Source organism: Poecilia latipinna, unplaced genomic scaffold, assembly GCF_001443285.1.
Source record: "Poecilia latipinna isolate Pla-1442-1.1 unplaced genomic scaffold, P_latipinna-1.0 Scaffold471, whole genome shotgun sequence".
Lineage (NCBI taxonomy): Eukaryota > Metazoa > Chordata > Actinopteri > Cyprinodontiformes > Poeciliidae > Poecilia > Poecilia latipinna.
This window is the reverse complement of record NW_015113087.1, coordinates 53,241-59,895: the sequence shown is the minus strand read 5'-3', so window position 1 is coordinate 59,895 and position 6,655 is coordinate 53,241.

The window sequence follows — 6,655 nt, the reverse complement described above, 5'->3', positions numbered from 1 at the left end:
AGGTCAAATTGTTTTAGTCTTAAAGGGGTTAAATGTTTTTTTTTATGTGTTTTGGAATTATTATATTTATATATTGATTATTTATGCTGCTGGTATTTCCTTCCCATGACTGCATATCCACAGCTCCATATTTCATATAATTTTCTACTCTACTTGTTAGTACTTTATTTTAATGTCTTAGTTTTGGCCTTGTTTGGAGGGATTGTCTTTAGCATCTGTACAAAAATGTGCATTACATTTGACTGTATTAAAAGAAAGTTGTAAATAAAATCTGCCGATTAATTGATGCATTAAATTTAATCTCATACCCAAGATTTATGCGTCGATTCTAATATTTGGCACTCTCCTCTGTTTGTTTGGCTTTCCTCAGCAGAGACAAACGAATGACATCAGGGTCAGGCTTTTCCAGCAGATCAGAGATGAGCTGGACAATAGCTCACTTTGTCATTCACTCCAATATAGAAGGCCAATATGTCTCCAAAGTATTTGCACAAATGCTTTACTTAATGAGTGGCTGAGAGGTTGTTCAGCACCAGAGTCTGATGCTCCTTCCAGGTTTGTGTGTGTGCATAAGATTACCATGAAAATGGAGAAAGAAAAACACTTGTAAGAAATTTTACAGCAAATGCGCAAAGTTGTAGACAGACAAATTGATTATGGACTGCAGTTGTCTTCATTCAGGTTTATTTAGGTTTACATGCAAAGATATATTTAATATGCGTGCGTGAGAATACATGCTGTTGCATTATCTTTCCATCTCATCCTCTCTGTTCTACAGCTGCTGCCCCTATCACCCCCTCTGCACCCACCCTCTCTTGCATAAGGATGTAGGTGCAACGGGTGCACTGGGGGGAGGGGGGGGGTCGTCGGCCCTGATGAGGCAGAGAAGGGAGCCACTGCTACACTAAGCTCCCCTCACATCATGAATAATGCAACAGAGAAATACATTTATCTTTTAATAGCCCCGGCCCCCTGGCTGAGACAGTTCAGTCTGGCCCGAGCCGACGCGGCTCTCTCACCTCTTCACCACAATACACCACCCCACCCGTGATTGTCTCTGCTGCTTTTGAAGTTGGGCGCGTCTTAGTGTCCTAGAGATGGGTAATCAGGCTTGATTCTGGAAGAGTCAGGCCATCTTTTGAAGGGGGCGGTCATCGCCAAGTTCAGCAAAGGAGGGTGGAAGAAGAACTGTAATTTTATCATACATTCTCACTATTAGAAGTCAACTTCACAGACAGGAGAAAAGTAAATGAAGAGCAGAACAGTGCTAAAAAGTTTGGTGTGTAAAAACAAACAAACATTGTATTATAAAAGTTGAAGTGAAAAAAAATGTTGTGTTTACTTCTTTTAAAAGTTGTTATTGATTTCATTTTGAAGCCTTGACTGACAAAAATATTAATAATTGCATTATTGACACAATGTTGTTGTGACATTTTTGTCCAACAAAGCATTAAATATTTCTGTTGAAATACCTCCACAAAATCGGATCATGAATAGGCTTCTGTGCAAAAAAAAAAAAAAAAAAAAAAAGACGGAATATTTTCAAGAATTCAGAAAAGTCAAAAACGGATCAATAGACATAAAGCATTTATCAGACACGCTTTGCGTAGACCTTTATTTAGTACTCAGACAGTAAAGCGAAGACACCATCCACCTTCATTGACACTCTTTTCAGTAAGACACCACATGATTTCAAATCAGCCTGGACCTAAAGCTCTATGTACCGCTGCACCGTAATGTGGGAATAACACGGTCTCCCAGTGTTTAACAAGGATCAGGGGGATTTCTGCTCTGGCTTCTCGTCTTCATTGCTACCACATCTGAATACAGGGCTCTCGGGGGAGGGAGTGGGGAGGGGGGGTTGTGGAAGCAAGTGTAGCTGGATACCTTAACCCTTCCTCGGTCCGTGCAGATTTAAAACAGCCTTTGCAGTGAAACCTGCGGTAAAAGAAACAGTGTGTGGGGATGGATGAGTGGGGGTTGTTGGCTGCAGTGACTTCAAAAATGTTTGACGGACAGAAGGAGTCATTGATTGGATTATTTTGTTTTATTAACAAAATTAGATTGTTCAAGTGTAGAGGAAAACAAAGGTAGATTGACAAAATTTTCAAAGAATAAAAAACTATTTTTTTTTCTAAGAATAATCTGTAACATTTTAAAATTATTTTTCAATGAAAAAATATTAAATGCTTTTTGAAAATAAATATTTGGGTGTGTTCTTTGCTGCTTTATTGACATACTTTGTTTCAAAGAAAAAATAAAGTTGGCGTCTTTTTATTTTTTTTATTTTTATTTTAGCATTTTTAAGTCACAAGTTTTGTGCCACTGAGTTGACATCAGATTATCACAGAAGTGAAAACAGGCAGAAACAAAACACACTCGAGAAACACTGAAGCTGACATCACTTTTTCAGCCAACAATGACAAGTTCAAGCACACACTTCTTCCTAACATGCACCCCTCCTCATCCTCTCCCAGCAGACAGACATGCACATACTCACATACACATTCCCACTGGAAAACAAACAAACAAACAAACAAACAAACAAACAAAAAAACAAATCTGCACAACCCACACAGCACCCAGTCCCTCTTACCCACCACTCCCCAGCACCCAAAGCCTTAAAGCAGCCCTGAGCTCGTGTTGTCATGCATCGGTTGCCGAGCGTTGGGGATGAGGCCTTGCTATAGTCGGAGCTGGAGCTGGGTCCCAGCCAGCAACTCCTCAGCTCCCTGCTCTGCTCTATGGAAGGCAGAGAAGCTGAAAGCACCATTTATCATCACTTGTGTGGGCAGCATCACCACAGCAACGCTCGGGCTGGCAAATGCCACTGCTGTGAATACTAATGAGGCTCTTGGCAGGCCTGTGTTGGCGTAAATGGGGCCAGGGTTGTAGTCTGTGCGCGCGCGCGCGTGCGGGCCTCCAGGAGGGCTACAGTAGAGGTAAACAGTCCAAAGGAAATCAATTAAGTGTTTCCACAGCGTTTGGCGAGAGCTCTAATCTTCGGCAACACATTTTAAAATAAGGGCAAAATCTGCCTTTAATACCTCCTCTGCTTTCTGCATGACAATAAACAAGCAGGCAACAATAAACAGTCGAGCACAGCCGAGCTTGACTAAGTCTTTACTTTGAGAAAACACATGTGAAGTCATTATTCTACAGTTCTTTTAGCTTGCCTCCCCATGCTGCATGTTAGTTCTCACAACCAAACACTGAATTAGGGAAAAGAAAAAAAGAAAAAAAACTGCCACAATTATTTCATCTGTGTTTCCAAGTTTAAGACAATATTTATTAGTGTTTGATATTGTATAAAGTTGAAGAATCCCTCCCTGAACTTAAGAAAAGCAATTTTACAAAGTATGAGCGATACAGTGACATAACCTGGGAGCACTCCTGCCCTACTTTCTACTTCTGACACTAGCTTTCAGTTTTAGTTGAGCACTTATTCAGTGAAGGGAGAGAAAAACTCAGATCTCATCTAGAAAGGTGTGAATAAATTGGAGAGGAGTGTCAGCTCGCTATCTATCGATTCCTACGCTTTGATTAGGCAGGGGTGAGTTGGGAGATTTTCTTTTGTTCCTCTGATCCAATCATGATTATGTATCATTGAAGAGAGACAGGTGTGGTTTCTCCAAAGGTGGAAACTTTCCTGTTTGATATGAAATGTTACCACATACTCATCTGTCCTGGCTTGTTGTTTTAAGATTGATTGTGGACATGTCTGATAAGACGACACAAGTTGCAGCAAAGTAAATGATGCACAGTTCAGCTAAATCTATCAGAAACAACAAGTAGCAGTCTGAGGTCCTTTAATGATCGGTAATTTATTATTAATATCCCAGGTTTTCTATTCCTGATTGACCTACTCAAATACATAATTAATGAGCTCTCAGCAGATTCTAATCTGTAGTACATGCTAGATGAACACAGAAATAAATTATATTTCTACCTTTACTGTGTTGCATCTGGGTGTGTTGTGGAATCATCCTTGTCCCACAACACAGCGGCCAGTTCGTTTTGTTCTGCTGAAGATAACCCCACAATCCAAGCCCAGTGATGTGTAGTGACAAGGCTTTGACTAGGCCTTAACCGTCAGGATCTTGGGTTCTTTGAGTTGGTTTTGGGTTTTGTTACTTTCAATGCTCATTAGTTGCTTTTCTTTGATTAAATCAGTCATTTTTCTGTTTTACTTTGGTTCAGTCTTTCCTTTGTGTTTCTAGTTTGTTATGTTTATTTCTTATGTCTATTTATTATTCCTTGTTTCACTAGTTTAATTATGTTTATTAGGTCTAGTTATTCTTTAGTGTAAGATTTATTTCCTAGAGCCTGCAATTAGTCAGTCAATCAGCTAATTTAAGCCATTTGAGATTAAAGTTACTCGATCACATCGTCAGACAAAAACGTTTTAATCAATCAGCATTCTTGTGTGAGCAATGTGAAAGTTGCACACATTCTGTGCAACTTTCTCTCCCTCTCTCGTCACACCTGCAATTAGTTAGTCAATCAGCCCAGGTCCATTGTTCCACATTCGCTCTCCTAGTACTTAAACACTTCTCCTCACACTCTTTGCTTGTTCCTCCTGTCTCCTTGCTGATTTTTCCTTTGGATTCATGATTTTTGTTCTACTCTGGCTCCCTGTGCTCTCTGGGGAGTTTTTCCATTTAAACCTCTCCACCTACAAGCTGCCTCTGCCTTCTGCATTTGGATCCCCTTATAAACACAACATGACATAATTAAATTACGGTGTACCTCAAAATCTTTTAAATTGTCAACAATTTCTCTGTGTCATGTAGTGGTATGGTTGGTGGTGGTGAGGAGAGATGCAGAGAACCCAGGTGTGGAGAAGATGATGAATTTAATGAAGATCTCACAGTCCAGGACAGGCAGCACGTTAGCACACAGCTAATACCGGTAGCGACTGACATAAAGACTGACACATGAAACCTCAGGACTATACAGTTCTACTGAGGAAACTGCGAACTGACGTAGGACACGAAGAATGAGGAATGACGCTAACAACGACGAGGATCTGACAAGAGACGGAGACTACAGGTGGACTTAAATACACACGGGGTAATCAAGGGGACGAGACACACCTGGGAGACAATCAACGGGGAGGACAGGACAGAGACTCACAGGGAACAGCACTACACAGAAAAACTCAAAAATAAACAAACACAGATCATGACACTCTGTTCATAAAAAATAACATGCTGACGTGTGTAACTGGAATCCACTTCTCCGTATTGTTTTCCCATATTTTTAAATAATAAAGTTGCCACTGCTTATATTTAACCTGTTGAGGATGAAGGCCTTCTTGTTTCACAATGCTATAATCTGTAATGTTAATATATGAGGGACCAAGAATGCAAGTCAAATATTACTCACACCAATAACACTGGTCTCTGGTTAAGAAAATTGACTGTGCAGTAAAAAAAAAAAGTAAAAAAAAAAAAGACCCCAGATGACAGGGATGTCATTTACTGAGTTTGTTGGGAGCAATGATAGTAAAAAGTCAGCTGCTGGGAGGAAGGACCTGTGCTAAAGCTTCTTTGTGCTCTTACGATGCAGACGTCTGTCACTGAAAGAGCTCTCCAGGTCTACATCATCTTAATGCATGGAGTGGATGACAATGTCCAAAAGTGAAGTTAATTTTGCTACTGTTCCACTGTCTTCCACCGCCTGCACTGGGTCAACGGGGCATCCTAGGACAGAGCTGGCCATTTTGACAAGTTTCCTCTGACAGCGTAATCAGTAAATCAACTTTTTCAAGGGAAAAAAAAAAAGTTTCTGTCGCCGTCTCATGAATGTAACTCAGCCAGTCACTTGAGTGATCATAGTCAGAAGTGGATTTTCCAACAACTTACAACAAAACAACAGAGAAAAGAAAATTTGGGCTTTATGTACAAACCCACAGCTACTGAAGGGAGGGAACAGCTAGGTCGGTTGTCCTGGGCCCTGGGAGGGGAACCGGAAACTGGGATATTCAGGTTTACGGCCAAGTGGATTTTTTTTCTTTTTTTTTTTTTTCAAAAGAGAACTGTTGGTGAAGATAAATAGGCCTGGCCCTCTGCTCTGGATCAGGCAGATTCTATCACATTGATATAAAGAAACAAAACAGTCTGTCACCAGGTGAACATGCCTTAAGCAGCTGGCCCAGCCTACCTACAGACTCTACATCCTCTGATCCAATGGAGCTACAGTAGATAATCATAAACGTTAATATCCTGCACTGTTTTGAAATTTGCTTTAGATTGACATTGCTACGAGGCACATCATTCCTGTTTCATCTGCAAACAAGATTTGTGATTGGAGGTAAACAGTCATGAATTAAATTAAGGTTCTGCACCGTGACTGTTAAAGGAAGGTTCAGCCAATGGCATTTGGAGCTCAAACATGTCACACAAGCAGAAGCTGAAAATATGAACAGTTTTAGCTACAACTAGAGTGGAAAGTCACCAATACCACAATTCAATACTTTATTTATAAGTTTTTTTTATTTGAGATTAATGTAACTTCTTAACTAAAAGGTCAGAATTATGAATTATAATTCATAATTCACAATTCATAATTATAAAAAAATCTTCAGTGACAGAGATGATCCAGACTAAAATTATTTTAAACCAATAACCATTGAGCTATCTCAAATGGCTTC